At 37.9% G+C, this 13,948-nt stretch overlaps 1 long non-coding RNA gene across 1 annotated transcript; it reads right to left on the reverse strand.

The window, feature by feature from the left end:
• Positions 1 to 12,923: 12,923 nt before the first annotated feature.
• LOC109244039 lies at positions 12,924 to 13,741 on the reverse strand. The gene is made up of 2 exons (XR_002070660.1): positions 13,417 to 13,741; positions 12,924 to 13,318 (listed from the first exon to the last, which is right to left on the reverse strand). It is a non-coding gene; the product is annotated as an uncharacterized LOC109244039 (long non-coding RNA).
• Positions 13,742 to 13,948: the final 207 nt, after the last annotated feature.

Consider the following 13,948-nt stretch of genomic DNA (forward strand, 5'->3'; position numbering starts at 1 on the left):
CCCCAAACCCCTATCCATTCTACACCATCCGCCGCCCTGAAACCCCTCTCCCCTCTCAAACGCTCTCAAACCTGACCCTAATCAAACCTTACTGACACTCGTCCATGGCTATCTATGGTGGTTTCTCACCACCTCCCAGGCCTCCAATGGCCTCCCTCACGTTAGTCTTGCCATCTCCAGGGTCCTCAAGGGACCAGGGCTAGTTGGCTTATATCTATGGTTCCTTTCTCGCCTGTTTCAGGTCGTTCCTGTGTGATTCTGAGTAAGATGGTCCTATATTGACTATGATCTATGGGTTTCTAAGCATGTTTCTTCACCTCTGTGTTGTTCTCCTAAAAAACCCAAAGTTTTTTTCTGAACCTCTTAGATCTATACAGATCTGAGATGATTTGGGCTGGTTTCATGTGAGTTTTACAATAACCTTGAGATTCTTTACAAGAATCGTATGATTTTCAAGTGATTTTCATCTTTTTTCTAAAACTATGGCTTCCGGAAATTTCTTTTACAAAATGTTTGATGATTTTTGAGTGTTTGATCTTCTGCTTCTCATGTGTTTCGAACTGATTTTGTAAGTTTGCTACAACTTCCACACGTTTCTACTGAAATCCCTAATTTTTTCGACTCTTTTGTTTGGGTTCTGAGTTATTTGAGTACTGTGTTTGTTCTTGCCTGGGTTCTTGTGATTCCTCGTGATTTTCTTGCCCTAATATGCTTCTACTGAATTTCTTAGTTCGAACTTTCACTGATTCTATATGCTTGTGTTCATCCTGACTATTCATGTTAAGACTTGTATCTTTCTCCTTGAATCAGTGTCGTTTTAACTATTTGTTTTGTTAAAGTTATGTGTCGAATCCTGACTATTCATGTCTTGCATTATTTTATATGCTAAACTTGCCGACTCTTTCATGACTCTCTCTTTGATTGAACCCTTGATTATTCTGAATCCCTTATTTCCGGGTTTGATATGAACACTTCTCCTTGACGAAATTTTCAACTTTTACTTCTTTACTCGATTTAATTGGACTGCTTGCCTTAATTAATTTTTTCCCTTGCCTTATGTGTTATTTTATTAATTCTTACTGATTGTTTCCTTAATTGAAACCCTGTGTATTAACCTCTAATTACCTACTCTGTACTTGATTTCCTTCCTTAAATATTTGTCCTTCTTGTACCATTAATTATCCCGTGATTAAAGGAAAGACTTATTGATTTTACATGTGATTGATTCCCTGAATTTCTCTGATTGCTGATTTTCGATTCTTTTACCTTATTGACTCTACCCTCGAACTGCTAAATAAGCACTCTCCTATTCTCACTTCAAAAACAGAACATCGGTTCACAAAAAAACCACTACTTTTTATACTCTAAAAGGCTCTCTTTCTGCTCTCTTTGCTACTTGTGATCTTTGCCATTCTAGCCGGCTGCAAGCCAAGGCTAGAAGTTGCACACTACCTTTCTCACATCTTGTGCTTTTCATTCTTTAACTAGGTATGCTTCTGATTAATTTTTAAGAATCAAACCTATGTGTTTACTTACTGCTTTAGTTCATATGGCTTAAATCTGTTCATGTTTCTGTCTACTGCTTAGCCAAGCATGTGTAATATTGCCCATTCAAACCTATGATTAGCATGTTCCCACTTTACTTGCATGTTTGCTGTCTTGTTTAGCATGTATGCATATGTTTGGCCTAACTACTGTCTTTCCTAAACTTTGCTTCTATATAACTAGCATGCCTCCATTGTTAATACTTGCCCAGCATGCTCATTTAAGTCCTTGCCTGCTCTGTTTCATTCCTACTAAGTCAGTCAATCTCTTTAAAGTAATTCCAGCTATGTGATGCATGTTTCTGCTGTGATCTTTGCTGCATATGTAGAACCCCCTCAAAACTCCCTATGTCCTGTCGTTTGTATGCTCCATTAAGAGATACCCTCTATGTTCCCAACCCCCTATCCCCTTTGTGTGAAAGTTGTTCCTGAAACTTGTTCTATGACTTGGTTCTGATTTCCAATTGTTTTCTTCACACTTTTCCTCAAACTGTTTCAGCACTAATGGTTTTCAAAAGTTCTTTTCATCTTAAGACCTTTCTATTAAACTTTTCCAATTGTTATGCACTTCCACTTACTCTTAGAATATTAGGTTCTGCCCCTCTAATATGTGTACTGCCTTGAGATCCTTAAGATCTCTCTGAACTCTGGCATGTCAGAGCTGGCCCTTCCACACTGCACAATAATTAGTTACTATTTGGGAAAGTCTGGGTGTGAGCACTGCCCGGGATCCTTGAGGTCCTTTGGAACACTAACACACCTGGACATGAAATTGGCTATGGCACTTTGGCATTTGAGGCTACTGGAGGCTTGGAAATCATTTGGGCCTGCTGCAGGCTCCCTATAGATTAATTTCTGTTTATTTCTGTAATTTATATTCAGTTCATTGGTCTGTAATAATTATTGTAAACAAACAGTGGGGTGTTTAGTGAAAAGGTGGGGTAGTATATATATTATGGGTAAAACTGGGTAGATACCATGCTTATAGGGTCGTGTTGGTTCAAATGTGTTTGTTATGTTTGCTTTACTTCCACACAATTAGAAACCATGTCTATAGGGTCTAAATGGCTTTTAATAATTAGATACCATGCCTATAGGAATTAATATCAGCTCTAATAGAAATCATTCCTATAGAACTTAAAACCAGCATTTTAATCCACGTTTGTTTATTCTGAATTGGTTTAATTCTATTAATCTGTCCGCTTCTTTAAATAAGTCTTCAAATACTGCTTTAAATTAATACTGATAGAAAGCATGCCTATAAGATCTCAAGTTGTCGTTTGAAAATCGTTTACTGTTTTACTGCCTTCCTAATCAACATAGATATCATGTTCGTAGGATATCACTGTTATACGCCTAGGCAAGCCTGTAGGACTATTAAAATTCTGCAACCGTAAAACCATGTTCTGCTATCTGCGATTGCTCATACTCAGCAAGTTTAAAATCAGTAGGCAAATGGACTCAGTTCTTTCACGCTTTGGTCCTAATTCAATAATGTATAATTCCTGCTCACCTAGATATCATGATCTAAGGTTTTCTCTCAAACAATCGTCTGAGACGTGCATTTGCTTGTTATGTTTGTGGAGGTAAATGTGAGCCTTTAGTGGTTTGTTTTTTTAAATACGGTCCTACTTGTTTTGTTTTGACGCCTAGACTTTTCTCCTTTAAACACCTTAGGATGGTCTAGAACTACCCAAAATTAGAGGTCCTAAATACCTCCAGGGCCATAAAGAAGGGACGGGTAATGCACGCATAGGATATCTTTCAAGGTTGTTAGAACGCTTTAGGCTATGACCAAGGGGAGGGAATTGGGTAGTGAGGATATGATGACTACGCGCTAATGTCATGTGTAGCCCCTCATTGAGGAGTGATTACCGGGCATTGTGTGGGGTGATCCTATAGGCTAACCAACGTAGGACCCCCTTTCTCAACTCCCGTTGTTTAAATGAATTTATTTTTCTTTATATATGTGCAACCTATTCAAACCCTTTTCCTTGAATGTCAAAACATGCATTTATTTGCAATTACGTGGTAAAACTGTTTATATGTTTATTTGACTAATTCACATGAATATAAGTTCGGCCGGGACCCACCGTTGTGGACTGCGAGGGGTGCCTAACACCTTCCCCTCAAGGTTATTTCCAGGTCTTACCCTAAATCTCCGGTAATGCAAACTAGTCCAGGAGTTAATTGCTCAAGGTGCCCTAACGCACCATAATTTGTTAGGTGGAGACTCTTCAAAAATCCAATTCCCAAAAGGAAAAGAGTTATTTCCACCATGAAATGTCGAAACCCGGATGTTCTCCGCGAGGAGGATAAAAAGGGGGCGCGACAAGAGTTGTACTTGAAGTATTCTTGCTTCAGGAAAGGGCAATCTTTGATGAAATACCCTGGCTTTCCACACTTATGACAGAGATCATAATTCTTGGTTTGCAGTGGTACCCCTTTTTGGTATTCCTCCATTTCTTCTGACCATCTTCTGAAACCTTTTGGTTAAGTAGGCCATGTCACTGTCCTCCTCACTTGAGTCATTGCTTTCAGCTTTGAGTACCAGGTTCTTTTCCTTCTTTGGTTCTTTTCTTTCACTGTCTATCTTCCTCTTCATCTCATAGGTTTTTAGATTTCCAACCAATTCGTCTATGGTCAGCTCCTGCTAGTCCTTCGCTTCAGTAATGGCATTCACCTTACTTTCCCATGAACTAGACAGAATACTAAGGATCTTCCTCATGAGCTTGTTCCTGGGAATGATTTCACCAAGTGAGTGTAGCTCATTTATGATGGAAGTGAATCTTGTGTGCATATCTTGAATAGATTCATCGTCTTTCATCCTAAAGAGTTCATACTCGGTGGTGAGCATTCCAATCTTAGATTGTCTTACTTCAGTGGTTCCCTCATGCGCTGTTTGCAGACCTTCCCATATCTCCGTGGCAGTTTCACAAGCAGAGATCATATTATATTCATCAGGTCCTATTCCACACACCAAAATTTTCTTGGCACGAAAATTTTTCTCAACAGCTTTCCTGTCTGCGTCAGTGTATTTTTTTATGGTCTTCGGCATTGACAATGGAAGGTCTCTGACATTCTTTGTAGGGATGTAAGGACCATCACATATGACATCCCACAATTCAGAGTCTTCAGCCATGATAAAATCATGCATTCTTGTCTTCCACCATCCATAGTATTGCCCATTGAACCTAGGTGGTCTATAAATAGACTGACCTTCTTCAAAATTTGGTGGAGCAGCCATAAAGATCCGTCCTAGGTGTTAGCCTGATAGGAAGAACCCGCTCTGATACCAATTGATAGTTTATATGAGTCCACTAAACTATAGATTACCAGGTCCTCTATGAGTTTCTATTGAGAACACTAATAAGACAGGGAGTTTTACGTGGAAAAAATCCCTGCTCAAGGGGATAAAAAAACCACGACCTACACTAGTAGGATTTCAACTTCACTATGAGCAACTTTTAGATTAACACCTATGCAATCTAGGAATTAAACTCTTAATACCTCACTAACTCGTAATACACCTATTACAAGCCACTTTGCAATACACATATTACAAAGACTTCAACTCATGACTAACTCTAGTCACGACACAAACACAACGGTTTTATGGTTTTACAAAGAGTTTCCTAAGCGGCGCTTCTAGCTAAGCAAATTAGGAATTACAATGAAGAACAATTACAAAGTTACAACTCAACTAAGGACAGCAAAATACTAGATTTAGGAACTGGTCCGTAGCAGCGTTTAACTTTGTTCTTGAGGCACTTGAGAATTGAATGTACGATCTCAGAAGGCTTGAATGCTTGAAGTGAATACTCAAGTGTTCAAGTGATGTTTTGTTGTAATACTCTTGTTAATACACCTTTGATGACATCATTTGAATGATGTAAGCACTTGGTTGGTCAAAAGACAAGTGACTGTAGAACTGTGTTGCACTGTTTCTGTGGCAGTCACTTTCCAGCTGTACACAGTTGACTTTCGTACTGCTCTCAGGGAAACACAAGGGATCAGGTCCCTATGTTGGTTCTCTATCTTCTAAGGTTGCAGCAGTTCTCATTAGCTAGAGTCCGTTGATTAGCAATGTATACCAAGTGTGTCAGGTTCCCTATCTGGTTCTTGACAATAAGTTTGTTAGATCATCAAAACATAAAGTTAAGACATTGAAAACCCATCAGGATCCCTTTTGTTCTGGAAGATGCTCGATCAATATGGCCTGCTCGAGTTCTTCGACTGTGAACTTCGTCGCATCCGATTCCTCGGGGGCCACGAAGGCTCGGGGCGGGGGGGTGAGGAGATCTTCTTCTTCTTTTTCCTCGACCACCTGTTCATCGATCACCTGTACCTTGGGCTCAACTGAGGGTATAGGCTGTGATTGCTATTTGTCCACCTGTTTGTCCTTTGGCTTTTCCGATGTGGATGGTGTCGATACCGGTGCCAGGTTACTGCAAACATCTCCTTAGTTGCATGCTGCTCTCCAAATATTGTTTTCATGCCATCCTTTTTGGGAACTTCATCATTTGATGAAGGGTTGATGGCACCGCCCTCATGATATGGATCCACGGCCTTCCAAGCAAAGTATTATACCTCATGTCACCTTCGATGACATGAAATTTGGTGTCTTGTATGGTTCTGGCCACGTTGACTGGGAGGATGATTTCTCCCTTCGTTGTTTCACTCGCCATGTTAAAGCCATTCAAGACTATAGATGCTGGTATGATTTGATCGAGCAACCCGAGCTGCTCCACGACCCTCGACCTGATTATATTTGCCGAACTACCTGGATCCACGAGAACACGTTTAACTTGAACTTTATTTAAAATGATAGAAATTACCAGTGCATCATTGTGAGGCTGAGATAAGGCCTTTATGTCTTCCTCGCTGAATATGAGGGTGTCCTCGGGCATGTAGTCCCGAGTCATTTCTCCCTTGTGATGGATACTTTGGTACGTTTGAATATGGGTCCCTGTGGGACGTTGAATCCACCGACGATCATGTGAATGACATGTTGAGGTTCTTTAGGTTCATTCTTCCTGTTTGCGACTCTTTCTCGAAAGTGGTTCTTGCCCCGATCGCTGAGAAATTCACGAAGATGCCCCTCATTGAACAACTGGCTACCTCCTCTCTAAGCTGCCTGCAATCCTCGGTCTTATGCCCATGAGTACCATGATACTTGCACATCAATTTGGGGTTCCTCTAAGAAGGATCGGTATGTATAGGCATGGGCCATCTAGTATCTCTAATTTTGCCAATGGCTGAGACGATACCCGAGGCAACTACGCTGAACTTGTACTCTAATAATCGGGGTGCCTCCACCGGTCCCAAGTGTCTATCAAACCCGATTTTGCTCATGAGTCCCCGGGAACTTTGACCTCGATCTGCTCTTCGATCATTCCGAGGTATTTTACGCCTTGAAATGTTCCTTCGATCTTCGACGTATGGCTGATATCTTTCCTTATTCAAGCTTGACTCCCTGTCTGCGTTTCCTGACTCCTTTGCTAGTAACCTGCTTGGATAAACTGAGCCCGAGGGGGCTCCCAATTGGTCATCCTCGACCCTAGTTTTTTATTGGTACCAGTTATGCACATCTGCCCAAGTCACGGCGGGATACTCGATCAAGTTCTGCTTCAGCTGTTTTGAAGCTATCGAACTTCGTTCATTTAGACCCTGTGTGAAGGCTTGTACAGCCCAGTCATCGGAGACTGGTGGTAACTCCATTCGTTCTGACTGGAAGCGGGATACAAACTCCCTCAGCATTTCGTTCTCCCTTTGCTTTATTTTGAATACATCGGACTTCCTTGCTGCGACTTTTATGGCACCGGCATGTGCCTTTACAAATGAGTCTGCCAACATGGTAAACGAATCAATAGAGTTCGGAGGTAAGTTATGGTACCAAATCATGGCACCCTTAGATAGAGTTTCCCAAACATTTTTAGAAAAACAGACTCAATCTCATCGTCTTCCAAATCATTTCCTTTTATGCCACAAGCATATGTGGTGATGTGCTCGTTGGGATCAGTGGTCCCGTTGTATTTTGGGATGTCTGGCATCCGAAACTTCTTCGGGATGGGTTTCGGAGCCGCACTCTGGGGGAATGGTTTTTGCACGAACTACTTCGAGTCCAGTCCTTTCAAAATCGGAGGTGCTCCCGGTATTTGGTCGACCCTTGAGTTGTGTGTTTCCACCTTTTTGTCGTTGTCCTCAATCCTTTTTTCTCCTGAGTCAATCCTCTTCGTGAGTTCCTCGAGCATTCTCATGATGGTGGGGTCAGTTCCCGATCCGTTGTTGCTTGATCTCTCCGGGGTTGGCTCAACACGATGAGCTGTTTCTGGCCCAGCCACGCTCGGAGTCCTTTGCTGACTCTGTAACTAGGCGATAGCAACTTGTTGTGCTTGCAACATCTCAAAAATCACTTGTAGACTAACTTCTCTTTCTCCTTGAGCCTGTGTCCTTTGAGCGTCAGGTTGATCCCCTCCGCGTACACTTCCTTCGACATCATTGTCCAAATCGATGTTCACGGCAATGTGTGAACCAGCATCGACAGGGTTTGGCGCTGGTGCTACCCCAGGGTTTAGCGGTGGCACACCGATCCCTATAGTTGTTGCATTGTTTTCTCCATGGGATCCGAGGGCATTGTTTCCATGCACGGGTACATCTGCTGAGCTAGACATATCTTAGACTGAAATCAAAGAATCTTTGACAAGAAAAAGTGTGAAGAATAACGTGTGTTATCAGAAAACTAGCACTAAAATAATCACTATTATCTTTAGCCCCACGGTGGGCGTCAAACTGTTTACCTCGAAAAATGTGAGTAACAATTAAATGTGATTTCTGGTTTTAAAGATATGTGATTTATTCCAATACTAATACACAAGTAATATTAGGTTTAAGTAAGAAGAATTGATGAGCCAAACCAGTGTTGTTAGAGCAACGGGGACCTCGAGCTCGATTATCTCGGGAGCCTCGAGGTGAGTTAAGAGCAAATAAAGTATGAATAATAAAGTAAAAACAATAAAGCTGAAGAACAATTGTGGAGCACAGTAAACGAGAAAAGCAGAGTAGAATGTTCTATTGCAGTGAATGAGATATGTCTTTACAAAATGATTGGGGTCCCCTTTATATAGGAGGGGAAAACCCTAATGTGGCACATTCCCAATTATGGTAAAGAATTCTATTGGTACAGCTGTATAACAACCTAGTACGGACTCGTACTATTTTGTACAAATCTTATCCCATAATTTATGCCCTGATCCACGTGTCCTTGAGAAATTCCCGCTTTTTCTTGAGTGTCATCGAAATTGTACTGCCCTCGAGGTAGATCATGACGGGTCTCCGATTTGCTCCCTCGAGGTATGCATTTTCCAGTCAGATCTGGTCTTTACTTCGTGTTGCCCGAACTCGAGCCCGGGGTACCATTAAGTCCTCGAAATCGAGCTCTCCGATTTCGACCGTATACACACCATATTTATTTTAGTTCAGTATTTTTGATGCATCGTATAAATTTAAGTGAAAATTTTATTAAAGTTACAAGAAATAGTATATATGAACCCATAACTTTAAAAATATAATATATTTGAATCTATAAAGTTTAAATTTTAGAACCGCCTTTAATATTGTAAAATTCCCCATAAAAATCATATCCCAAGAAACTTCCCGAATGTAAAATGAGTACCCACCTTTCCTGCATCAAAACAGCAAAAATTCTGGCATGCATGCAGGCAACACAAACATGAATAATGCTTGTGCTTCCAGAAAGTAGAAAAAGAAATAAGTTGTTAGTTGGAGTTGGACAGAATTATCCGATACATATAATGATGGAAAGTAACATATTCGATGCAATAGTTGAAATATACGGAAGTTGTTTTGGACACCACTATTATTTTATAATTGTATGTTCTAGCCGGATTATGCGCACCTCGACTAATTCCACAAGTAGAGGTGGAGTTAGGTGGACGGAAAGGGGTACAGCCAAACTCCCTTCGCCGAAAATTACATTGTAGATATAAGATTAAATTTATATATATGTATATGTGTGTGTGTGTGTGTTGAATCCCCTTAGCTTTTTTGCATGTTTAATTTTTTTATTTTTTGAATCCTCTTGGTAAAAATTCTGCTTCCGCCACTGTCCACTGGATACCAACTACCTCCAATCATCACAAATATCGGATAACTCTATCCACCAATGCTTGGATAGATAACAAGAAATCGCCTAATAGATTTTCCCGTACCGAAAATTAAGTGTGAGATTTTATGATTTTCAACTTATTCAATTGATATATATATATATATATATATATATATATATATATATGTATGTATGTATATATATGTATGTATTGTTTACCTTTGTGTATGGCATCTTATCATTTACAAAAGAGGTTCAAACAGTGCTAAGACAGCCAAATCAAAAGAAGATTATGTTTGTTAGTTGTTTTCTTATCTTTCACTGCTTTCTTCCTATTAGTTCTATTTTAATAATCAAAAGGGAGATATTGGTGTCTAATCTTACCTTTCCAATCCTGTCTCTTTTGGCCAAAAGCAAAATTACATTTGCCTATCAGACAAAAAAAATTACTAACTTTTTTTACTCTTGATCAAAATTATTATTAGTATGACTCCAAATTAAATATAATATTGCATGTTGATCCCATATGTTTAACTTTAAACCAACATTATCAGTGAAAAAAGAAGAACTTGACCCTTCAAAGTAAATGCAAACAGAAGTCATTTACATTTAAAAACATCAAACTTAAGTATTAGCAACCAAAGAATGTGCTTATCCACTACCATATAAGAATCTTACAACGAAAAGAATGACAAAAATTCTAACTAAGCAGTGTTTTAGTAAGAATAACTGAGCATATTATTAAAGAATAATTGAGCATATTATTAGAGAAAAGCCTCAAATTTAGGAAAAAATGACACTGTATAGCCGCTCTCAAAATAATAGCTAAAAACGTATATTTTGTGTGTGTATATATATATTATGTATGCTATATACAAAAATTATACGAATTTTATACTTTTTTCGGCAACCAAATATAAATAATTTCTGAAGTAGGCTAAAAGTAAATAAAAGCCCTCAATTTTACCCTTATACTATCTGAAATAGCAACTCTAACTTCTGATAGATTTTTGGTCTAATATTACCTCGCAATTATTAAAAAATCTCAATTTTGCCCTTGACTCCTAGTACCGATTCAAATTTTTTTTTTTCAAGAATCCACCATTAATAACACTTCAATTTAAGGATAATTTTAAACAGTAATTAATAGTTGAGCAATAAATTTGGACCTTTTTCTCGAAAAATCACATATAGTCTAACTCATTTCACATTAACCACTGTCAATGGTAAGGGTAAGTACGAGACGATTTGATAATAATAAGGGTATGAATGTATCAAAAATGTGATCGAGCGCAATATTAGCAATTTCTTATCGTACATGGCAAATCTAAACCTTTTCCCTTAAATTTAATATGTCACAGCTGGCTAACTGATTGCCTAATTTTTAACACATGAATCTATGTATTTAAATTGATTGGATGTATGCTACACCTGCAATAAACAATATAATTGGAATAAATTGTGTTGTACATACTATTGATTAATCGTTCAGTACTAATCTGTAATGACCTGGCACATGATATATATTATTGGACCAAGCAATTTGTAAATATATACAATAAAAAAATTGTATAGTGTAGAATTTATTCATACCCAGTGTTTAATTACACCAAACCAATAAATGCAAAACATATGTCTTGCATATATATTGTTATTACTTAATCATAGCTAAATGATATATATTGTCGCGTAATTTTTCACTCTAAAATTAAATCACTTTATTTGGTATAAACACGCGATGCGAGTAAATATTTACCTACTTTATAACATCCAAAGAACATGCAGGAATGGATCTGATCTTATAAAGTCGATCAAGTCAGCTGAAACAAGAAAAAACAATATAGTATTTCCGCATTGTTTCTTGAGCCGAGGGTCTATCGAAAATATTTTTTCTATCTTTATAAGGTAGGGGTAAGATCTGCGTACACACTACCCTCTCCAGAACTCATTTATGGAATTACATCGGGTTTTTTTTTTTTTTTTTTTTTTGTATTGCTACATTGTTATCTTTGTCATTAATGTGGAGAAAAGATCCTTAAAAAATTCTTGTAATGTTTTTTTAGAATTGTGGTATCCGTGCCAGTTTAATTCTGAGACTTCATGATTCTCTACTCACTTCATTAACCACTAAGTCATACCCTTAAGTGTTTTTCTTGCAGCAGTAGTTATTTCTTTTTCCTCAAATAATATAGCGGTAAGGTTTGCGTAGATCTCACCTTCCTCAGGCTCCACTTGTAAGATTACACTGGTATATTATTGCGTTATTGTTGTTGTTGTTGTTGTTATAGTGTTTATTTCTTGTGCAATATTTTAAATTGTGTTTCCTGCAAATTTTCTGTTGTAGTGGTTAAAATGGCTGGCAAAGCACTGGTCTGACATCTATGCATGCACATACAAAATGCTTTACCTAATTTAAATAAATGGCTTTAAAATTTGCATAGACTTAGTTGGTTGGGAAGGTTCCATATGAGAAGGAAATGCCAAAAATGTGGTCCATCTTACATTCAAATAGAAGGAAAATATTGTTCATTAAATTTACAAGCTATGCAGTGAAATGATGCTAGAAATTTTGTATTAATAATAATCCATAAAAAGGGATCAAGTTAGGTAAAAAGGAAAAGCATTTCCTCCTAATTATGTTAGAGTTTTGATCTAAAATTTCAATTCTTCCTTGTTTCAGCAGTAACATATTCTTCTATGGAGCTAAGGACCAAAATATGAAAGAAACAAGCGTTTCCACGAATCTACCACCCAGTCGATTCTGTTCAACTTAATTCCTCTTTCATGCCCATATATCTTTCCGGCTAAGGAATGGAAAATCTTGCTCCTATTACATGAATCCAATTTTCATTTATATAATGTAATGCATAAGCAATGCAATTTGCAGAGTATTAAGACCTCAGATTAAATTATGTAAGCCAACACTCTATGTTTTAAGAACCATAATATAATTTACCATATGGTTTCTTAATGAAATTCTTTAAAGGAGGCGCCATATAATAACAAAGATCTAGAAATAGAAAAATACAAGAAGTGCCAATACTACCGGTGAGAATGACACACCGTGTACCAACAAGGAACTAAGAATAGTAAATTAAAACTAGTACTAATATTGCTGGTGAGACTAGGAGAAAATCTCGACTACCTGTCAACCCACAAGACAAATACTAGAAAAGGACACAAATATGTGACTCAAGTTAAGCAACTAAGTTTAAAAGGAGGCATGTCTACTCTTAAAATAGGCAAAAAGGTAAAGGTTGAAAACTTGTAAATTTTGCTGATCTATATGTACAGGTAGGGGTCGATGCCAAACACATAACACATCAATAACCAGAGAAGTCACAAACTGAAATATCTGGTAGACTACACAATAAGAAACAGATCTAGTGAAAGAGAGCTCATCAGCCGTGGCGGAGTCACCTCTCGCCGAAAAATTACACTGTAAATCATAATGAATACCTCATTTCCAACATACATAAACAACTAATTAAAGAAAAGCAAGTATAAACACCATCAGAATTCCAGGTTAAATTTCCCTGAAATTTACCATGCAGTAATAAAATCAAAATCTGCATCTGTAAAAACTGTGTATGACCCTATGTGTATCTTCCCACAGCTTTATTGAACCGCAACAATTTCTCTTCATCTCCAAAAAAGAAAAATAGTGTTGATGAGTTGAAATTTTTGACAGATGCAGTTCAAGAAAGCTGTGGAAAAGTACAAAAAGAGTCATTTGTATACCACCTTAAGGCAGTCCGATGCACGAAATATCCCGCATTTACATAGGATCCGAGGAAGAGTCATACTCAGTGACTGATTCAACGGCCCGAATGCATGGCCTATATGTTACACGAAGACAACTTTACTGTTGCTTCACGGCTCCTCCAAAATAATAAAATAAAAAACAAAAAACCTCTATAGCTGCAACCCCATTAACCCTAAATAGGGTTTCTTGAGAAAATAAAGAGAGAAAATCTCTTCTTTTTTAAAGGGAAGTGTTGAGAGAAGAGAAGAATGGGCAGTATTTATAGGAAGAATTGAGGGTCTTTCCACCACCGATCCCAAGAAAGAATATTGGGTCTACAAGAAACTGAACAACCCTACTTTTTCTATACCTACTTAAAAGCAGACTTCATTTGATCCCATTAATAAATTTAAGAAAAAATATACACCCACAGTATTTATTTGTACTAAAGTATTCTAACTCAAAATTACCTATAAAAAATATTCATTCTATCGTATTTTATTATTTAAAAATAATTTAACTTTAAATTAA

This window comes from Nicotiana attenuata, unplaced genomic scaffold (assembly GCF_001879085.1).
Source record: "Nicotiana attenuata strain UT unplaced genomic scaffold, NIATTr2, whole genome shotgun sequence".
Classification (NCBI taxonomy): Eukaryota; Viridiplantae; Streptophyta; class Magnoliopsida; order Solanales; family Solanaceae; genus Nicotiana; species Nicotiana attenuata.